This window comes from Brachyhypopomus gauderio, chromosome 11 (genome assembly GCF_052324685.1).
Source record: "Brachyhypopomus gauderio isolate BG-103 chromosome 11, BGAUD_0.2, whole genome shotgun sequence".
In the NCBI taxonomy this organism is placed as follows: Eukaryota; Metazoa; Chordata; class Actinopteri; order Gymnotiformes; family Hypopomidae; genus Brachyhypopomus; species Brachyhypopomus gauderio.
The window spans coordinates 12,713,075-12,736,685 of record NC_135221.1 but is presented as its reverse complement, the minus strand read 5'-3'; the positions used below and the strand labels follow the sequence as shown (position 1 = coordinate 12,736,685).

The 23,611-nt window shown below is 46.7% G+C and overlaps 1 protein-coding gene across 2 annotated transcripts in view; it reads left to right on the top strand.

The window, feature by feature from the left end:
• The first annotated feature begins 1,721 nt into the window (after positions 1-1,721).
• Positions 1,722-23,611, top strand: part of ccnd2a (cyclin D2, a) — a 128,237-nt gene continuing 106,347 nt past the window's right edge. The window contains exon 1 of one of the 2 annotated variants that reach the window (XM_077022024.1): positions 1,722-1,821. The gene's annotated coding sequence lies outside the window, so the exon portion shown is untranslated. The remainder of the gene's footprint in view (positions 1,822-23,611) is intronic. The other variant, XM_077022025.1, reaches the window with a different exon arrangement.

Here is a 23,611-nt window from a genome sequence, read left to right as displayed (position 1 = left end):
CTACAGTTGGGCGGGGACTCCGCTTTATTTACGGAAATAGCCGAGGACTAAAACCCGATCACGCACGAAGATTGTCGCGAAAAAAACGTGTGCTTTGACGTCATACTCCAAAGGACAGCAGTCCACGCAAGCGTTGCAAATTACATAACACATTATGTACATATTTGCAGTCTAACCAACACAGATACAATGCTGTTCACCGAAGCTGTTCACTTTGAGACTATAATAACATATTTATGAAATCCACCCAACATAACATATTTTACGAAGCTGGATTTGCTGTGCAGCCCGAACGGAAACTTCGGAGTGCAGCTTGTACGCTGGAGAATTTTAAATCCTGTGACTGCTAGGTTTTTTAAATCGTCTCTAGACGTAGACCATAGCATTCAGGGTCCACAACACAGCAGAATAGATGTGTCCAGCCCTCAGTGTTCCGTAGCTGACCAGGAGAACAGATTCACGAGTGTCAGGAAAGAGATCTAAAGTTTAATAATAGTGCTTCTAGTTAAATACACAATAAATAAGATGTGCCAAGACAAGAATAATAAAACAAATGTATGGTTGGTGTTCTCCTTATCAGCAAAGGAGGTACAGTGGACTGGGTGTAGAGGTAGTGGAAAAGATAAACAGGGACTAAGAAGGAATAAAAGTCTAAAGCCTGGTTTATACTCGACGCGCCGCGAGCGGCGCGAGGGTCCGCGCGGCGAAAATGACGTAATCGCGGTGGCTCCGCCCGTGCGCGAGGGCCTCGCGCGCTGTCGCGGCGCGAGGTCGTGCACCTCCCGAATTTTGTAACTTCGCGCGCGCGCCGCGCTTCAGCGCGATGGACAAAGTCATGTTTGCCGGGTTCATACACCTATACAAGGTGGAATTAATGCACTTGTACGTCACTTTAAAGGTCCATTTCAATATTTCCCAGCACGTTAAACTTAATTAAGTTAAATATTTATACATATACTCGAAATGAATCAAAATAATTCGCTTTTTTATCACATTAGTTTATGGTTGTTTATTTTCAAAACGCCCAATCTTAACGTCTTCACGTTCTCTCATGTGTCGCCCTGGAATTACAAGAGGCTCGTATTTGTTAACGTATCGTTTCGGACAACACTGCAAAGCCATATTTACGTTTGATGCCTGATGTGTATATATACGGTCTCTGGTCAGGTAAAAATGTTCTTTCCCCGTTTTTGCAGGGGTTTTTTATTCTCCACTGCCACCTATCGCCACCTATCGTTTCGGAGAACACTGCAGCGACGCTCGCGACGTTCGCGAAAGTATAAACGCCTACACCGCTCGCGCAGGGTCGCGCGAGGTGGGCGGAGCCGCGCGCTACGGTCGCTCGCGAAAGTATAAACCAGGCTTAACTCTGAGGCAGACCCACAGATGATAAGAATGAACAAAATGTCAGAATGTTCAGATCGAGGGTCACAAATTCCCTTACAATAACCAAAATTATAGTGGCATTTTGATCATTTGATTATTATTGTCTCACATACATCAATAGAGAATTTTATTAGTTGGTCATAATAATGAACAACGCGACGTACAATAAGTTGTTATTAACATCTTTATCACGCAGTATTGTCCCATACGCAGTATTCTACAACATATCAGGGAAGCTACCGCCATCTAGTGTACAAGTGTGGTGTGGCAGCGAATAAACAACAGCAGGGCTGGGGAATGGGGCGTGGCTTTGTCCTATTGGAACCAATAGGAATTCGGTTTCATACTTTGTAAACAACACGGTCGCACGTTGTCTGCAAATTTTACTACGAGTACTTGTCGCGGGCCAGGAATTGACAAAAACACTTCTCTCTGGTAAGAGAAATGCTACTTAATCATGACTCCAGTCTATATTTTCTCTAAGGCAACAATGGTATTTGCACTGTTCTCGCTTTGGTGAACTCGAGTGCTACTACGGAGTTGGCAGACATCCGGGACGTTTGTCGGTGAAAATAGCAAAGTCAAGTGAACGTCTGACAAACTAACATGTTTTGAGAGCATGTTTTGTTTATAATTGTTTGCTAAGGGATAAGCAGTTCATATTTTACCGCAACTAAACCCTGATTTGCATATGATGAGCATTTTGCTTATCGACTTTTTTTAAAGTATTCGCGAATAAGCTCTTATTGCGCAATTATCTCGCGTTAATGTGGGGGCGAAGAAAGGATGTTACTGCGGGCAAACGGCGGCAACTAGTATTTGTAGCATTGTTTTAAAAATGTTTAAAGTCGCAGAGCTTTTTTGATTTTGTAACATCCATCCATCCATCCATCCATCCATCCAACTCATGGATGTTTCATACCTCTCAGGCGGGTGTGAAACTGAGTATGAAACTAGTTTAGTGGCAGTAAGTAACATGAGTACTTTTCTAAGTAGTAGTTAGCCAGCTTCATAGAAAACAATTCTGTGAAATTGTTGTGATCGCATTTGATGCGATTTAGTTAAAAAACAAAATAGCTGGTTAACTGTTATTAGTTGGCAGATATGAATGTTGTATGTAACCCTGTTGTAACAAGTACCATGGTGGTATTTTCTGTCATTGTTATCAATTGCGCATACTGCCTCATAGTCATAATTAGTCGAATTAGTCGGAAATAGTCGCCAATTACTAAAATATAAAAGTGATGGGCAAATTGTGCTGGCAGTTTGGTTTGAGCTGAACAGTATTCTGGAGAATGGGGTTGTCAAGATAACGCGAGTATAATGGAATCAGAAAGAAATTATGACCACAGTGGGCATCACCGAGCAATTGTTATATAGTCTTGAGGTTTTTTTATTTTGTAGCAAATGCACATCTCAAAATGGCATATCTAAAAATGTACCAGAGAGTACGTTTTCACTTCACTATATGACTTCATGTATTATCCATATCTATCCATATAGATTTGTTTATCTTGAACTCATGTTTCAGTACAAATGTTTTTTTTTTTTTTTACCAGTTGTAACTATATAGTATACATGTATACAATTATATGGCATGCGATAATAATATATGATCTAACATTTTGTTAGCAAATTATGTGACTAATTGGTATGATGTGTATATATAATAATATTTTTAAGTAAATTGCTTCTGCATGGTGTTCTCCGTCTCTCATATCTGTTTTTTGTTGTTTTGTAATGCAGGGGGACAGGTGTTTGTTTGAGACACTGTACCGTATCACAGGATGCGGGTAGTACGTCATTCTGATGCTCTGCTCTGCTCTGCACATTTACATCTACACATTTACATTTGCTTGAGCCACGTCTTACAAAGAGGGGGTGGTCTGATCTGGTTTGAGGGCTGCTGTGTGTGTGTTTGGGTGGGTTGAAACTTCCTGCAAGTAGCGTTCAGCTAGACTAAACTACTCTCTCAGCAATATGACAGGCGGTTATCGTCGAGGTGACGCGCCCTGTCACCTGCTGTGGTCTTACTTCTGTGAAGTGATGTCTTTGGCTTTTTGCCTGAGACTGGCATTTAAACAGTTGAAGAGAAACGGAAAAGGAAACATTGGTGAAAACAAGCGTCATTCAGTTTCACAGTACATTAACAAATCAAATAATTTACCAAACAATCAGAACATTATGACCTGTATGTTTGTAAAGTCTAAGAAGAAAACAGATGCACAAAAATGTATTATGTGGTGGCATAATTTCACACCTCCCATCTACTTTGTGTAATTAAAACTGATAAATAACAAACTAGGGCACTTCATTTGAATGAGCCTAACTGAAAGGAGAGGGTTGCTCATCACTGTAGTGCAGAAATCTTCTCTAGACTCATGGGCTTGGGCAGAAGTGTGAGAGCTGCAACTTTGCTGTGGCGGAAATGTCGCTCATGAACATCTGCTGGGCAGAAGGGCAATGGTTAAGACCTTCATCAGGGCAGCTGAACATCACCGTTTCCTGTCGTAAATGTAAATAAAGAGACCTTTGAGGGGCGCCACTGAGGTGTAAACAAGTTTGAAACAGTTAACATTGAAGCAGATTTTAATAACAGTTTAAAAAAAACAGATTTTGAAAAATGTCTTTTGAAATGATAGAGTAATGCTTTTAAACTCTTTGTATGTGTATATGTAATCTTTTCTGCATTCATTTCTGTAGTTATGGAGGTAGCGAGCGCTGCAGTCCACTGTGTGCAGTGGTGGTGGTGATTGCTTCCCTTCTGTTCAGTGACTCTTGGGTTTCTGTTGCCTCCATTATGACTTAGACCTGAGCCTTTTAGAGTGAAGTCAGATCTTCACTAATGGGGCTTTAACACATTATGTTTTTATTACTGAAAATTTGGATAAGACAAATAAAATAACAAAGGCTTCCAGTCTCTTGTAAAATGAATTTTAGCCAGTAATAAATTCCTCATGAATAATTTATATTTATTAAAAATGTTTTGCTGTTATTTATTTATGCATTTATTTTTATTATATATATATAATAAAATATATAGCTTTGCAGTGCTATATATTATACATGCATATATTATATAAAACATTTGGGATTTAGATGCACATTGAAACATATCCTCATCTTTGTTTCTATTATATGTTTCTTTGTCATTTATTTAGTTTTCTGCGGTTGAGTATGTATAGAGTATTGTTGAGTATATATGCAGGTAACACAAGCCAAGGTTTTCTGATGCACGCCAGTCTTTAGAATATCTGTGACATTTTGATGGGTGATGCATTTGTAAATTCTTAGTCATGCTAAGGTTGTAATGCCTCCTAACAGGCTGACTGATGGATGAATAAAACAACAGTTCCAAACCCCAGTACACAGTGAACTAAATGTGAATTTAAGACCTGCATATGCCCTTTTCAAGCCTTCATTTTAGCACATTAAATGTTATCTAAAAGTCTTTCTCTCTCTCTTTTATATTATTGGCTTGTAGTATCATGGTCTGGAGTAGAAGTAGCCTTTCTGGTTTGTTGAACAGGTCAGTATAACTGTCACCCAGTCCTTGATCCTCTTTACCCAGTCCTCTGTCTTACTAAACTGGTGATTATCATTTATGCAGTCGTTTGTGATTTGGAAGCCATATAAAGTGACAACATATATTAAAAATGAATGCCAAATCATTTTGTGACGCTGAACTTTTAAATTAAAATGTTACCTTTTGAGTTTATTTATGAAATGCTGCCATCTCGTGGATGGAAAATGCAATCGGCGATTAGCCCCGAAATTGAGACACGCTTGTCATCACTTTGACCACGTAGGGGCAGTAGCGCACCACCATTTTGATGCTGTATAGCGAGATTCTGAAAATTAAGAACAAATTCATAAAACATGGGCTAATTAAAGGCAAGTATTTGCAGTAGACTGCAAACAGATGAGAGCGGCAGACAGAAATCTTTGTGTGTGTGCAGCTGCTTTGCGCGTTCTCGCTGGGACGTGCTGGCAGAAGCCTCCGTGGGAGGCTTAGGGGACCAACTGACGTCTTGATTCGGTCTCCCTGAAACCAGGAGTTTGACCGAGGCTGCGACGTCGGTAGACCAGTGAGCAACATCCCTTTTACAGTTGATAATGGCACTGTGAGAGGCAGTTATAAGCAATTTATATATGCACTTTAATAACACAGTTCTGTGTGTGTGTGTGTGTGTATGTATGGGCCCAAGCTGGCCAGTATGAAAAAAGGTGCTGTGTATGTAAAAGGTAATGAAGCAATTTGTGTGTGTGTGTGTGTGTGTGTGTGTGTGTGTGTGTGTGTGTGTGAGACAGAGAGAGAGAGAGAGAGAGAGAGATAGATCTGTCAGTGTTCAGGGGCTCCCCACTCTCCTGTGCAGAGATCATTTCTCTCCCAGTTGTCACCAGCCCTCAGGTCTGAGGGGCCACGCGGTACCATGAATGACTTCACCAGGCCAGACATTCCACACCAGCTTTTTTAATTAGAACAAACAAATGGATCTGACTCTGGGGGTTGAGAAGCAGGAACTACCCGCTACTTTATCCCCCCCTGGAGGCCAACTTTGGGCCTGCATCCTGCTGGAGACAGCTTTCGCTTGTCCACATTGGTCCACACTCTCCATGACGGAGCTTTGAGTGGTCACTGTAGTCCCCTGTGCTGTAGTGTACAGTGGTCACTGTAGTCCCCTTTGCTGTAGTGTACAGTGGTCACTGTAGTCCCCTGTGCTGTAGTGTACATGGGTCACTGTAGTCTTCTGTGCTCTACTGTGTTCAATGGTCACTGTTTCAGGCTGCCGGCATTTAAAGGCCCTTCAATAATACTGGTGCAATGTTTACTGTCACTTTCTCCCCTGATCTGAAACAAAAAAAGATTGATTTTGTAGTGTTTTGTTTTTCTATATTCACATTGTTTTTAAAAAACCCTGAACATGCTTTCAGTGAGTTTCTCTAGCACGCTGTCCTGCTGTGCAGGACTGTGAATGTGTGGTTACTGTCCTGCTCTGTGACAAACCTGCTTTGCGATTCTGTGACTGTGTGGTTGCTCAGCTGAAGCAATGAGCTCATGTCCTGAGTGTCCAAATGTCCTGAATCAGTGTCCAAACGTCCTGAATCAGTGTCCAGGTAGAGTCTCCCACCTGCTCATTCACCGCCCACATCGGTGTCATCAAAGGTAGGTCCTGGATTGTCATTTTACACATGTTTCTCTGTGTTGCGCGGAGGTGTGTGTGTGTGTGTGTGTGTGTGTGTGTGTGTGTGTGTGTGTGGCGGGGGTTGTGTGTGTGTGTGTGTGTGTGTGTGGCGGGGGTTGTTGGGGTTGTGTGTACCATCCTGTGGGGTTCTGGTGTAGCCCTCCTGCATTCTGCACAGCAGGGTACCCCGCGAGGTCTGAGCAGGGGAACAACCATGGGCTTTGTTGGCCTCACTCACTCACACACACATACACACACACACACCCTGTCACACATACACACTGTTCATATGGACTTTTCCCACTGCCTCTGCCAGGAGGCTGAAGTCATTTAATGACTGGGCGCTGATTTTGCAAGGGACCAGTGTGCTGCTGGCTGCTGACAGAATGGAAAACGTGGCTGCTGCATGTGTGTGCATTTGTGTGTGTGTGCATGCGTGTGCATGTGTGTACACGTGCAGTGTCGCCTTCACGCTACACAGCACTAGAACGATGTGAAGGTGCCTAAGAAGCTCCAAGCTCCAGGGCCCTACCATGGTGCTGGACGAACCCACGCCCGGTCCCACACCTGGCCTCACGCCCTGTCCCACATCCCGGCCTCACACCCGGTCCCACGCCTGGTCCCACTACCCGGCCTCACGTCCGGCCCCACGCCCAGTCTCTCGCCCGGTACCACTACCTTGTCACCACGCCTGGTCCCACGCCTCGGTCCCACTACTCTGTCTCACGCCCGGTTAAACGACCTTGTCCCATGCATGGGGGAGATGGCCATCGCTGCTCATGGTCACTGGTCGAAGTGGCTACGACAACGTCAAGCCAACACTGGAGACAAAAACAGTGTTTAAGATAACAGCAACAACAGTGTTCTAGAAAACAACAACAACAGCAGTATTTTAGAAAACAACAACTGTGTTTAAGAAAACCCTCGTTGTCCCTGTATTTTAATGAGATGCGAGATAGGAAACGTTCAATCGTCTATTGGGAGATGAAACGAGTGTTTATGCATTTGTCTTTGTTCTTGGTGTCTTCACAGTTTCCTGATAATGATGTAGTGAGGTTTTCTTTCTTCTCTGTCTGCATACTTTGGGTTTAATGGCGCTGGTCTGAGCGGCGTTGTCATTTACGCACCCCTTCCGTCCCTTCCGTCCCTGCCGTCCCTCACTCTCTTGTCTTTGTTCTGTCCCCCCAGATCTAACAGCATGTTCACAGATGGCGTGTCTCTCATCACACAGCTGTCGTGTCCCACATACTCCAGTGACATCTTCGTCTGATTTGATCCGCTCCCTCCTGCTGCTCCTCCGCTCCTCCTCACCCCACTGCGTCTCGGGAGATGAGACTCCTCTGTGCGGTGTGTTCAGAGGAGGCCTTGTTCTCATGGAGGCCCTAAGCCTCTTTTTTAGAAACCCATTGCACAATGTGGTTTTGTGCAGCTTGGGTTTCTGGGAGAGATATTGGGACACATCTCGCATCATGTGTCAACTCTGAGCCGCCGTCTTTCCGCACAGACGCTGGACTGTGTTTATCTGGGGATCAGTAGTGATCTACCATGAGACCTTTCTTTTAGGTGCACTATAGATTTGCTTAGGGAAAAAAAAAACAACTGGATCCACACTAACTTGTTGAAGTGTGGTAAATATTGGTTCTGCGTACAGGTGAGGTCATTCCTGTAACCCAGCCAGAGGTAAACAATTAAACAACAATGCCAGAATGCATGGTGTCCCAGTGGTCTTGTACACAAGCAATGACTATGTTGCCCTGTTGTGTGTTCAGCAGGGTTTTTGAGGGTTTTTTTAATTAAAATTTTTTATTATTATTATTTTTAATTAATTTTTAAACAGAACACCTCAGATGCATGGCCTCGCACGCCGGGCCTCGCACGCCAGGCCTCGCACGCATGCTTCTCCCAGGCCTCTGGACCCTGTTGCCCCCCGTGACCCATGCCGCGTCCGCTGCCACTCGTAAAAACAATCGGACCCTGTCACCGAGCCCAACGGCCTCTTCGGAGGTGACATGGATTCGCTGGCTCAATGACAGATCGGGTGTGTGGAGGCCGCGGGGGCGGCCGTGTGTCTTTGAACAAGGCCCCCGATTGATAAATAAAAGCTCGGGCCTCACAGGATACGCTGTGCAGACGCAGCCATGCGGGCAGACAATATGTAATGGAAAGGACAAACTCAATCAGCACGCTGGCATGATGTTTTCCAGCTTGGCCACTGGCCCCATCACTGTGGACTGCCAGTCATGCACACAATTAGCACAACACCCCCGAATGTTCTTACAGCCCTATTAGCTGGGCAGCCAGCCCCAGGTTGAATTTGGGGGTCCATGCAGTTCTGTTCCATCTCTGTTGCCATTCTCCTCGTTTCTCTCCTCGTCTGGGGTGGAGGAAGGTGTGTGATGAATGGATGACTTGGATGGGTAGAGGAAGGTGGATGATTTGTGTAGGGGGGCTCAGGAGAAACCATGGAGGTGGTGTTTTATTCACACCTCTGAACAAGGCAGTATTTATCTCACAGTGACCTTGTTATTTAGTCTTGGTCTTTATTGCCAGATAAGCTTGACTCGTCTTTAAAGCATCCAGAGGATGTAGTTAGTGGTACAGTTAGTGGTAGTGGCGAGGGTGTTTGGAATTAGGGTGGAGGGGGTGAGGGTTGATGTTGGGGTGAGTGTGAAGGGGATTAGGGTGGAGGTGGCGAGGGTTGATGTTCAGGTGGGCGTAGAGGGGATTAGGGTGGAGGTGGTGATGGTTGATGTTCAGGTGGGCGTAGAAGAGATTAGGGTGGAGGTGGCGAGGGTTGATGTTCAGGTGGGCGTAGAGGGGATTAGGGTGGAGGTGGCGAGGGTTGATGTTCAGGTGGGCGTAGAGGGGATTAGGGTGGAGGGGGTGAGGATTGATGTTGGGGTGAGTGTGAAGGGGATTAGGGTGGAGGTGGCGAGGGTTGATGTTCAGGTGGGCGTAGAGGGGATTAGGGTGGAGGGGGTGAGGGTTGATGTTCAGGTGGGCGTAGAGGGGATTAGGGTGGAGGTGGCGAGGGTTGATGTTCAGGTGGGCGTAGAGGGGATTAGGGTGGAGGTGGTGATGGTTGATGTTCAGGTGGGCGTGGAGGGGATTTGGGTGGAGGGTTAAGAGTTGCAGACCTGACTGATTTTTAGCTTTTTAAACACGTGCATACACACACACACACACACACACACACACACACACACACAAACAACCACACACAATGTGCTTAAAGTGTGCCTGTTGACCAGTTTGAAGGTCTTCTTCTGAATGCTGTTAATTAGTGCAGAATGCAGAATACAGTCTCACTGCCAGCTCCGATGAAAAGACCTTGAGAGAGGATATAGAGGTCATAGAGAGAGAGAGAGAGTGAGAGAGGTGAAGAGGGGGAGAGATAGTGAGTGTGAGAGCATTGAATGGTTGGCAGGAGGGGGTGAGCAGACCTGGGTGGAGAGTGTGGTTTCACACGCCCGTGTGGAGTGTGCAGGCTCAGGTCTGGGCCAGTGTGTGGAGGGCTGGAGACGGGCTCTCTGAAATCACAAACACCCCTCACAGGACTGCTGGGACTGGTGGGATTGCTGAGACTGCATGTTCTGGTGGTTCTGTGTGATAAGGCGACACGTGTTACCTTAATCTACCTGAGTGAAGAAGTTGATGTCTTCTTTGAAAAGTTTAATCTTTCTATGAATGGCACTGGCCACTGGAATCATCTGAGTATGTGACTTGTGCTTACAGTTCAGCAGACCGCACGCATGAATCCCCTCACACATGTCCAGAAAGCCACACGCACACACACACACACACACTCACTCCTTTATACAAATGCATCCAGTACTGGAGAGAGTTGTCAGAGAAACATCAAGGGTATCTCCCATGTGTGGCCTTCATTCAGGTTTTGTGTGTGTGTGTATGCTTGTGTGTGTGTTCATTTCGCTGCCCTCTTCACAGCATGGATGTCTAACCTCCCCATTAGTGTATTGCTCTAGTCTCTGCCCATAGCGCAGTGTTAAGTCTTTCTACTCCGCTGCAGGGCCCCACAGGAGCTGTGTCAGGACGTCTCTCTTGTTTTAACTGCAGTGTGTTTGGAAAATGGCGCCTCCCATAGCTTCACTCCTTCTAATCCGGGAGATATAAATGACTGCTGGCAGCCAGACAAAGAAGTCTGCTTATACTTAAAGACCATATAAGCTTTTATGGAAAAGAGGCCTTCACATACACTTGCCCACTGGCTTCCCCCAAAGTCATAACAGACTGAAATGAAAAGACTTTTTGCAGTGGTGAACTGAGGAAATATTACTGCATGCCAGGGCTTAGGAGAGATCTGCCCCCCCACTCCAGAGAAGAGGTCAAGAATCTGGAGTAGGACCTCAGATCACACTTGGGTTCGGGCAGGACAGCATGGCCTGTAGGAGGCAATCGGAAGGGAGATCTTCTGAGGGTTCCACTGTCCTGCCCACCGCAGTTCCTGTCCTCTAGTTCTTCTAGGATCACGTTTCACAAATTCCAAATGGCTACTGTGCTTTTAAATCCGATCCTCATCATCCATGTTTCACCAGTCTCACAAACTACAGATCCTAAAAGCCATCAAGATGCTGGAACCGTGATGGCACAGTGCGAGCATGTCAGTGTGTTTGAAGGGTCGCAGTACATGGAGGTCCGTTTATCTTCAAACGATGGGAGAACTTGTGCTAAATACTAGAACATAATCACCAGAACACCAAGAGTGCAGCACCAAAAAAAACCCTTCCATTACATCCCTTCAGAAAGACCTTACATATTTCTGTATTTTCTCTATGGAAAGCGTTGTATGTTCAGCCTGAAAACGTCTCCATTACAGAACACACCTGGCTACAACTTGAAAGGGTAGACGCGGTGGGCCCATTTGTTTACATACTCTCTTCATCCACTCGTGTGCTTATAGAGGCCAAGTCCGTGGAGCTTTCTGGATTTGTTGTGAATCCACTGTTCCAGGCTATGCCATTGTTCCGGTGCATGAAACATGAATATGAAAACAGAAACGAGAATCGTTGGCCAAGCAAAACCCAATTTCTCCCCCCCCCTCCCTCTGTCTCTTGCTCTCTCCCTCTCTCTTCATGCACTGTTTTTTGTGATTTCTCTGGTTGACTTCATTCTGCTTGCTACCTAGCAACAGCATGGGAAAGCATTTGACGGAGGTCACACTCACAGTCTGCCTCTGCCCCGAATCTGGCCAATCAGACGGACGGCCTGTGGCCAGTTCTGGCCTCATTGGCTTGGTGTGCTGCACCTGATTGTGATGGTCCAGTTGCCTCTTGCTGTTTAACACTCTCCTGATTGGCTCTTTCTGACTGATGCAAATGCCAGCTAAGGTTTTGTTGAAAAAAATGCTGCTTTTAAATTGAGATGGGAGTAGCTGCTCTGTGAAGTGCTAGCAACTGGGTTATAGCTAGCAACTGGTCACATGATCAAACAAGCAAACTGCTGACATTATTAATATTCCAAGTTTGCTTTTTGATGAGTGGTGTCCTTTGTCAATTGTGATTTTCACCCCAACTGCAATTTGTCCTCTGCTTTTACCCATCTGAGCAGACACACACACACACACACACACACACACACACACACACACACACACACACACACACACACACACACACACACACACACACACGATTAGTGGGGGGCTCTGGTACACATGTGCCCAGAGTGGTGGGCAGCCCTAGCCTGGCACCCTGCGAGCAGTGTTAGTTAGGTGCCTTGCTCAAGGGCACCTCAGTCATGGCATCAGGGCTGGGAATCAAACCCACAACCCTCTGGTCACAAGACCAGTTTCCGTTTCCTACCACCAGACCATGACTGCCCACTACAGTCTATAGACTGTAGACCAAGACGCTTCATCTGCTGAGACCGAATGTACAGTGAGTCAGTTCAGACCCAAATGCACCATAATATCTGGTAGTTATAGGGAATGCAAAGGGTGTGTAATTTCTAACAGATGCGGGAGTTTGCGTGGGATTGTAATGTTGTTCCCGGTCTCCCAGGCAGGAGAACTGTGAGAAAGCTAACGTTGCCCACACTGTGTTTTGAGTTGTACCGTCTCCAGGCAAAGGTGTATGATTCTTGGATGGAGCCTGGAATGGTAAATGAAAAGTACTTTGCCCTTTGCCCAGACTCTCTTGAGCTCACGCGAGCCGGACCCGTCCCATCATCGCTCACGCGAGCCGGACCCCGTCCCATCATCGCTCACGCGAGCCGGACCCCGTCCCTTCATCGCTCACGCGAGCCAGACCCCGTCCCATCATCGCTCACGCGAGCCGGACCCCGTCCCCTCATCGCTCACGCGAGCAGGACCCCGTCCTCTCATCGCTCACGCGAGCAGGACCCCGTCCCTTCATCGCTCACGGAGCCGGACCCCGTCCCTTCATCGCTCACGCGAGCCGGACCCCGTCCTCTCATCGCTCACGCGAGCTGGACCCCGTCCCTTCATCGCTCACGGAGCCGGACCCCGTCCCTTCATCGCTCACGCGAGCCGGACCCCGTCCCCTCATCGCTCACGCGAGCTGGACCCCGTCCCCTCATTGCTCACGCGAGGCGGACCCTGTCCTCTCGATGAAAAGACGAGACCTTTCAGCCGCGTATAAGCGGGATAATCTATGAAGCGAAAGAGTGAAAAACCCTAAAGCAAGAATCCCCTGGGAGGTGAGAAAACATTGTTTCTGTTCGATATCCAGTTGTTAACACTGGAGAAAGGCCCTTTTCTTCATGGCCTAAGTCTGGATCCATGCCCAGATGTTCCTTCTTGGGCTGTGTATACGAATCAGCAAACACTCAGGTGTTGGTGACAGGAAAGCTAGCCCCTCTCAATGTTTCCTGTATACACGAGGAAACCTTTCCCTCTCACCCACACTCCGCAGCAGTTTACACACGTTTATCTGTATGAGAGTATGTGTGTTCTGTGGGAATCGTACCCGGGATTTTGTCGAGGCTGCTCTGGGGTTTGAAGCCCATGACTTGTGACAGCCCAGTTTACCACAAACAAATTTTCCACTAGTGACCACCAAGTCCGTCGACCGACTGAAGCATTCTCCCTGCTCCAACGGACTCTTCTGCTCCCCTCCACAGAACCACAGTACACAGCATTGCACTCTTGGAATAGATCTGGGAGGAAAATGAAAATGAACTGAGGAAATGAATTTCACCTTGTTTAAGCAGACCTGCTTATGCTCAGGTATGCCCATCAGACCACGAGTTTCGCTGAATCTCACCCTTGTTGGGTTCAGAACATGACTAGCTAACAGTTAAGAAGCATCTAACCTCACTGAAATACAGCAGTCGTTTTCTCATTTAACAGACTAGCAGAGTCAGTACAGCGTAAATTTGCTCATGGTGGCAGCCAAGAATGAAACGTCCAAATGGCGGGAAGACGGTTGCGTTGTAGGACGAGCTCTCTCCACGCTTGCCATGCTCTCTCTCTGTAAAATATCATTGTTTTTTGCTTGTGCTTTGTTTATGCTGTTTGCACTCACACCTGGCCGTGCTGGGTTCTGCGTGTGTGGCAGGCCCGGGTTCCTGTTCATCCTGCGGGACATCCCGGGTACCTTCAGCAAGAACGGCGTGGCCTGTGGCTCCAGCCCCTGTCTGCTGAAATCCTGCGCAGGTCATGGGTGAAAGTGAACCAGAGCCCTCCCAGCCAGACCGCTGCCAAGCGCTGGGAGGAGTTTGGGCAGCAGAGGTCTTTCAGGCCCTGGGTTTGTACACAAACTCCTGGAATGATCAGCTCTGTGTCGTAGAGAACACCGCAAGCATTCCAGTGTCATCTGTGCTGGTTGGTAAATTAGGATTTCTTAGCTGTGTTTACACTTTGTTTACATGCCTGGAAATGTTACATTTTCAAATATCTTTTGATGACCTCTTGGGACTCTGTGATACATTAGTTTGCATTAATGGTGTTAAAACGGTTAATGAGGTACAATAAGCATAATTTCATTTTCATAATGTTAACTGAGGAATATTCATTTAACGAACTGATCTCTATACAGAAATGAATATACAGCATCGGAAAGAACAAGAAGCCCATGGCAATGAATGAAGAAAAGAATGACTTTATACCGCCACTGTTACACAGTATTACACAGTATTACACACTGTTACACACTCCAAGGGTCTACTCCAGCATTTCAAACACTGCCTGTTAGCTTCTTTTTGCTTTGCCTTTGAGGAGAAACTTCACTATCTGTTATTTATTTATTTATTTATTTATTTATTTTTAATCACCTGCTCTGTTCTGCGGGAGTCCATCATGATTGCACCATGACGCACCACGACTTCGCCCAGGTAGAGGGCGCTAGTGGTAGCACTCGGACGCAAGCGTGTGGGTCAGTACGGAAGCGGCTCCTGTTAACGCACCCTGCGTCTCCTGCCAGGAAGAGAATCCCCACCAGAAGGTCACAGCCCAATGTATCGTCTCCACCACCATCACCACCAATAGCGGCAGCAGCTGGGCACCGACACATCCCGGAGATGCGTCTCCCGAGGGCGGCTGGCAGACACAGCACCAGCCCTGGGGCGGTCACCGCAGGTCCCCGATGTCCGTTTCATAGCACAAACTTGTCCAGCGGGGGCAGCGTTTCGGGAGCCACTCCTCTGCAGTCTCAATACGTCTGCTTTCATACTAGACCAAAGACGGAGGTTTATTGGGGTCTGGAAAGGTTTAAGCAGGCAGGAGCTGGTGCTGCATGGGGAAGTGTAATTTTTTTCTGTTGTTTTCTGCATTTCGGTTTTAAATCCCAACACGTTTCCATTGAGTGTTCACACCCATTTGAGGAATGTGCCTGAAAAGCATTCCGGTTCATGTGTGTCACATTAATGTTGTTGACAGCACTCCCGAAGCTTGGAAAAAATAAACAAACACTAATAAACTCATAATGATGCCTTTCTCTCTCCCTCTCCCTCTGTCTGTATCTCTCTCTCTCTTTCTCCCTCTCTCTCTCTCTCTCTCTCTCCCTCTCTTTCTCTCAACACTGTTCAGCCCCAAATAAACAGCAAAGCTTTTCATGGCTACGTACGTCATTTGGTTCCATTAACTGTATGGTGGTTTCGATTGAAAGTTTGCCTTGATTTTGCTCTTTGAATTAAGCTGTATTTCCACTGCAGCCAGTAATTTGGGGTTCCTCTGCATCCAAGACTGCATGTGTAGTTCTTTAACATTTCTCTGCGTTGCCTTGGCTGGATGCACAGCTGTACAGCGTGAGAAGCCTCACCACAGTCACACACCCTTGAGTCCAGTTCTGGTTGATACTGGTGTCATGTCACCTAAACTAAAGTATAATCTTTTTTATAAAAAAAAAACGAAAAAAAAAACATTATTGTCTATTGATCAATTTTTTTCTCTTCTTGCGATATGGTTATTGTTAGCGTTAATCAAACCAGCATGACTTTTCCCTACAAAGCGCGTGGTACAGATTAACGCTCGAATCTGGATATTGTTTTGGTTACATTCGTGTTGTTGGATCACTCCGCAGCATCAGCACACCCGGGACGGGAAAAGGGACGCCGCGTCTTTAAACGCACCGCCAGACACGGAGGGGCAGCGAGACGGCAGGGCCAGCAACACCTGCGTCAGACGCTCATCGTACACGTTGCGCGTATATCATGCTTGCGTTCCCCATCTGATTCCTCCCATTCTGATCGGCCGTTTCTGCCTTATCTGTGCGGTCTGGCTATGGTTGGCTGAAGGCATCCACCCAGCGCTGGGAGGCCCATGAGAAGTGCATGTTCTTTTGGCTAGAGGGGAGGCCGCCAGCGATCTATACAGCCCCCCCCCCTCGTTCTCTTCTAGGCAAGGCTTAGCAGAAGATGAAGATACAGCTTCCTGTTGCATAATAATCCCCCCGATTACAAATGTCATCACTCGCTGTTTCCTGAGCGCATGAGCGAGGCCTCCTCTCTTCCTCCTCTCATGAGCGAGGCCCGGGCAGGGGGGGCCTCAGGGTGGGGAGACGTGCAGGGGCTCCTGGACCCAGAGGACATCCTCCAGCCTGCGCAGCCTGGCTCTCCCTGCTCTCTTTCTTCCAACGCGCCTCCTCTGTCTCTCTCTGTCTCTCTCTCTCTCTCTCTCTCTCTCTCTCTCTCTCTCTCTCTCTCTCTCCCCTCTGCTGCAGCCCTGTGCTGCCCCCACCTCTGGCCTCCTCCTGCACCATCCAGCAACACCCACCCCCTCACCTACCTCCCCTCCGCCCAGGACACACACTGCTGTCTTCTCACTTGTAGCCTTCTGAGAAAGGAGGAACAGAAGGTTCCGTCAGTCAGCCAGCTGTTGTATTGACACTATCTAATATCCTGTCTGTCACTCTCTCTGCCTCTGTCTGCCCCCTTCTGTCCAGCACTCACACATGTGCGTGGGAATAGACACACGCTCCCTTTCAATGGACACTTTGTGGTCTTGACATGTTGAAAAATTCCAGCTAAACCTTCGCGGATACAGTCAGGGAACACGGAACAGCTTCGGACGGTGCGTGGTGGAGCACCCCGTCTGTCCATGGTGGAGCGCCTCCGTCTGTAAGTGGTGGAGCGCCTCCGTCTGTATGTGGTGGAGCACCTCCGTCTGTGCGTGGTGGAGCGCCTCCATCTGTGCGTGGTGGAGAGCCTCCATCTGTGTGTGGTGGAGCGCCTCCATCTGTACGTGGTGGAGCGCCTCCGTCTGTCTATGGTGGAGCGCCTCCATCTGTGCGTGGTGGAGCACCTCCATCTGTGCGTGGTGGAGCGTCTCCGTCTGTACGTGGTGGAGCGCCTCCATCTGTGCGTGGTGGAGCGCCTCCGTCTGTCTATGGTGGAGCGTCTCCGTCTGTCTATGGTGGAGCGTCTCAGTTTGTGCGTGGTGGAGCGCCTCCATCTGTACGTGGTGGAGAGCCTCCATCTGTGCGTGGTGGAGCACCTCCATCTGTACGTGGTGGAGCGCCTCCGTCTGTGCGTGGTGGAGAGCCTCCATCTGTGCGTGGTGGAGCACCTCCATCTGTACGTGGTGGAGCGCCTCCATCTGTACGTGGTGGAGTGCCTCCATCTGTACGTGGTGGAGCGCCTCCGTCTGTGCGTGGTGGAGCACCTCCATCTGTACGTGGTGGAGCGCCTCCGTCTGTGCGTGGTGGAGCACCTCCATCTGTGCGTGGTGGTGTGTTTCCATCTGGGTTGTCTGTCTTGCTCTTTTCACTGTAAGTGAAAACACACTGTTCCACACTCATCACGCATACAGTCCTGTGCACACGCGTGTAGGTGCATACAGTCCTGTGCACACGCGTGTAGGTGCATACAGTCCTGTGCACACGCGTGTAGGTGCATACAGTCCTGTGCACACATGTGTAGGGGCATACACGCATACAGTCCTGTCTTTATATGCCGTTGATCAAATACGCTTGAGGTGTGTCATACAGAAGTTAGAACAATAGTATCACTCTACACCCTGAGAACAGTGTAACAACCCGTGCTGTGGCTAATAATTCATACACTTCACACTTCAAACCATAAGCCGTAGAGTCCATATGTAGTACTGGTAGATGGTTGTATGTTAAAGTTCTGTACTGAAGTGTGCTAGTCCCAACCATGTCCCTACGCTCCAAATCCAGCTTTTTAAACGATGGGAATCGGCTCCCTTCGGACAGTCCACCAGACCGACGCTGGGCTGGACATGTCCTCCAGGGGTCATAAAGCAGCGTGTTGGACACAAATGAGTCCGTGCATGTCTGTGCAACCCACCTCGAGACATTTCCATCACACTTTCCCCTCATGCAAAACCCAAGACCTCACATATCTCCGCCGCACTTTCCCATGCCGCCATGTTTCGACTTGCCGGACCAAGAAAGGCGCTTTGGCCCGTCTTGCGTTTTTGAAGTTTTGAATGAGCAGCGACCCCCCCTCCCCCCACCTCCTCCCACCGGTTTTGTTCTGAGTGGAGCGCCATACAGGAAAGGCCTGTATTAGCTGTGGCGGTATCAGCTGAGTTTATCGGGGTTAAGGCATTGCCGGGCTCGACTCTAATCTCTCTCATTCCTCCCGTACACTGCAGCCACTATACTGCGCCTATCAGCTGTGATCAGCTCCTTCTTCTGCTCTGAGTGAGGGTTCATGGGAAACACAATCTGATCAGGTGCCAAACATTCTGAACATCTGCCCCAACTGGTGCAAAAGTGCGCGCGCGTGTGTATGAGCACGTGTGCATTTTAATGCATATGTGAATGTATGCGTGTGTGCGCGCTTGCACGAGTGTGAGGAAACGGCTTCATGCTATTGTAAGATCAAAGGAAATTCGTTCAGTGACTTTAAAAGCATCTGATGCTCTCCCAGGGGGAGAAAAATTCCATTGACAGCAAATACATACTTAATGCTGAAGCCCTTCGGTCAATTACATGCAATCTTTTCGAATTCCTTTGAGGACGTTTGTGTGAATGCCTTCGGTCAGTGGTGAGGGGTTTCCCTGCATGTGAGGTCACTCTCGCACTGACAGACTGAGAATGGTCTTTCAGCTTGGAAAAAAAACATTCTAGAAACACTACTGTGTAAGTCAGTGTGTCTGCAGACAGAAAGGTCAGGAAAGGAAGCTTTCAAGAAAGAAGTTGTTAAGTAGTTGCTGATAACGAGCAGCGTTTGAGAACGGTGCAGTACCCCAAATGTCCTGAAGATGGGAGTGTTGCACTCGTTATTCAGTGCGCTGGTGGGTTGACTGACCCACGCTCTGCTGTAAGACTCCAGCGTCTCACAGGCTTTGGACAGAGGGCACAGCAGCTCTCTTGCAGTCACGGTCAGAGTCAGTTGTATTTTAAAGAGCATTTCACAAAATCCACGTGCACGTTACACAATGACAGGAAAATATGCAAGAAATGCAGTAGGGATGTCCGTGTCACAACAGACTGTCCAGTTTTAAAGGGTACATAAGATGAAAGAGAGAAAACAGACCCATTTAAACAACATATTACAACAATATCGATATAATTATAGTACCAGGAGATCATCTACACAAACTAAACAAACAAACGAATGAATCCATTGGGGGAATGAAATACCTCACCTAATGACAATGATGCTTAATTTTTAAAGACAGCCAGCTGGGACATCGTGGACCATTGTTATGATTTTTAGGTCTGCATGGTTCATTCTTCCATTTGTAAGCACAGTGGTGCAGTACTAAATGTATCTTACAGTAGTATAAGGTTGGTTGATGTGAGGCTTTGATGTGCACTACAGTGTACACAACATGACATGAACTTAGATTAGTGTTGGTGTTGCTGCCATGGTAATAATCTGTAGTAAATATAAACCAAGGAGGTATCGTAAGGGCTGCGTCTCTTGACTAAACTTATGGAAATTATGTGAAATGATTAATCAGTGTGTCGTTCATACTCTGAATTTAAGACCAGAATGGTCATGTCACCAGTATTTTGGACACCTGACCACCTTCACGGTTACATGAGTTACCATGCTTCTTGGAGACCCTCCCGGCATCCAACACAACCTTGTTCTCTGTCCAGAGCATCTGTGTTATGGCTCAGGATTTAAGAATAGAAATGTTTTTGTGTCAATACTTATAAATGAATGAATGCATGAATGAATGAATGAATGAATGAATTAATGCTCTCAGCCTGTATGTTTGGGGTGAGTTTTTCCTGCATGTCTTTAATGTACTGCATGCATATTTGCAAGCATCAGTGTTGGACCAGTCTGAAAACTAGTATGAACATGAATGAATTGGTTGCTTTAGATATCCAATTTTTAAATAAATGCATTTTTTTGGTAACAAAGTCCAAGTGTAAACCTGAATATAAATGTAAATACAATTTATTATTATGTATTAGATATAGACATAATTCAAGGTGAATCAGAATGTAAAAGGAGAGAATGGATAACTGAATGTGATTAAACAATTTGCTGGAAATGGCTGCAAAGAATATATTTTGCCGTTGTCCAAGAACAGGAGAGCATTGGGCAGGATGATGGTGGCTGTGAGTGGCTCTGGAAGTGTGGCAAGTTCATTTGAAAGCGTAACTGAACATAACTACAGTATTTATTTTAATCATCACAGAATGAAGGACAACCCTGTTTTAACCCCCATCTGACCAGATATTAGCATTTACCTCGTAGTGTAACATCTCTGTAAGGCCGTGTACCCCAGAAAGCCCTGTAATGGCAGAGTCACTGGGTTTGTTGGCTCTCTGTGGCTGTGACATGTGTTGGCAGCTTCTTCTGTTCAACGTTATAAGCCTCTTGTGTACAGAGATGTGTTAATGTTGGATGTGTAGCAGAATGTTGTGTTTCTCGCTGGTCTTGCAGGTGTAAAGGCAGCTGGTCCCCAACCGTTGAGCTGCCTTCCCAGGCAAGGGCCTCATTGAAGCGTAGTGAACTACATTTCTCTCTCTCTCTCTCTCTCTCACTCTCTCTACTTCTATATGTCATCAGCCCTTCTGTGAGGCTCTTATAAGTTTTGTTCCTTCTGACGGTCACATGTATTGACTCTTATTGTTACTATACATTGGCTGTGTTGAGTCACTCAGACTCCATTTCTTTCTAAGCTTGGTGGTAAAATTTAAATGTACCATGGAGATGAAATGGATTTGGGAACTAGGTCTGGTTAGCACTGCTACTGATAACATCAGCTGTTTAAATACACTAGAGTTAGAGGGATGTGTGGCCTAACTTTCATTGCAAAACAGGGTAACTTGTGCATAGAACACTTCCTATGATTAACCACATTTCAGCTGGGTCAAGTGCTAACCTCATGCAGGCTAAAACTGTAAGCCATGGGTGTCGTAGATCTTCGACAGCAGTGTGAACACTGGTGCGTCTGAAATGTTCCCTTATCGCACTGGAAACGCTAGTGCAATTTGTCTCATGGAATGCAACTTGTGTGCGGACCTGCTGGTGGAAATCTAGGTGGTCACGTTGAAACCATGGAACAACCACTGACCCAGAGAGTCCACGCCTGCAACCATGCCATTTGCGTGTGCAGAAGCACACGCGGGATCGCAGCGAGAAGACAGCGGGGTGCGTGTGGCGTGAGCCGAGCTCAAAAACCAAACGCTGACACGTCCTGTTCTCAGTATTCGAGTACTTCTTTCTTAGGAAGCCTTCTAAGAATATGAGCTCATGTGATCTTCATCTACTGAGCGTTAGCTCTCTGACGCTCGCCCTCAAGCCGATGGGGCTGAGCCATGAAAACACAATAGGCCAGGGACAGCTGTCACAGACGCGAATGAGCTCTGCTGACTGGCCTGTTGTGGGAAAGGGCACGTCCATAGGCTCCCCGCGTCACCAACCAGTGCCACTGTGAAAATGACACACACAGAGTCTGTGAGAAATGCTTGCGGGGTTTTTTACCAAGCTTGGGCTTGCACTGGTGTGAGTCCAGATCGACATGCAGAAATGAGAAATGAGTCCTCATGTGGGACTCCGGAGCTGTTTCCAGATGGGAACATGATGGCATGGAGCATGCAAGCAGTGTATGACTGCTTTACACTGTGGAATTCCTTCTCTACGTCCTTCATGCTGTCATTTGTATTGGTACATTAACAATCTTGGCATGATACAATATAATATGTTTTCACTTTGTGGAAAGTGCATGTTTTTGTTTATAAATTAGTATTTATTTCAGGTTAATTTGATTTATAGTAATCATTTGTTGTCTATTTGTTGTCTGATTTAAATAAAAAAAGACAACTACGCAAAAAGAAAATAAAAAGATTTTCTACCATAGATCACTAACTCTGACAAACCAACTGTTACGTAATTCACACTGCTTTACTTAAAAATAAAGTTAAACAAACTTTTAATTAACAAAGTTAATATCGATTTGTTTATTGCATTTTATTAATTAACTATTTTTGAATGCATTATATTTAAATATTTATAAATATTGCATTATTCATAAATAAAGATATTAAAATAATGATGGCTCTCTTTACCAAACACACTCTCATGACCAGGAAATGAACATGAGGCTAAAAATTCATGTACTGATCAATGATTGATCAGAAATATACCACACAGAACATACACACAATTCTTTTCTACGTGACATTCTGGATATTTTCTTGATATAGTTATTGCATATTGCATCCAAACAAGCGCTAGATTTCAAAGCACTGTTTACTAATTTCTTAACTTCAGATTTGCAAAAGCTTTCTGTAGCAATTACTCACAATACATTTCAAATGCAACACTTAATTGTAACCGACCTATTAGATAATTTAATGAGTTCATTACCTTAAACACTGCATTAATTTGTACAGATGAACAACATTTTATTACAATGATCTAATTTTGAATTAAATAATAGAGAGAGGGAGACCCCCCCACACAGAGAGAGAGAGAGGGAGAGAGAGAGAGGGAGAGAGAAACGTTGTACAGGAAACGGTTTGGAAATAGCAAGATTGCCATTGTAGTTCCTGTTTAAGAAATTCAATTTACTCCGCTAACCTGTTTTAACATAATTGTGTAGTCTCTGACTAGGACTGTCAGAGATGAGGTTGGACTATTGGAGCCAGAATTATCAGGTGAATTTGGCTTTTACAGTGATTTTTTTCTCATAAAGTAAGCTTAGTCAAAGTGCTCCCAGGCACGTAGAACTCCCACCTGTACCCACCTGTGCCTCATCCCCACACCCTCCTCCCACCTGTACCCACCTGTGCCACACCCCCACACCCTCCTTCCACCTGTACCCACCTGTGCCACACCCTCCTCCCACCTGTACCCACCTGTGCCACACCCCCACACCCTCCAACCACCTGTGCCACACCCCCACACCCTCCTTCAACCTGTACCCACCTGTACCACACCCCCACACCCTCCTTCCACCTGTACCCACCTGTGCCACACCTCCCACACCCTCCTTCCACCTGTACCCACCTGTGCCACACCCCCACACCCTCCTTCCACCTGTACCCACCTGTGCCACACCTCCCACACCCTCCTTCCACCTGTACCCACCTGTGCCACACCCCCACACCCTCCTCCCACCTGTGCCACACCCCCACACCCTCCTTCCACCTGTACCCACCTGTGCCACACCCCCACACCCT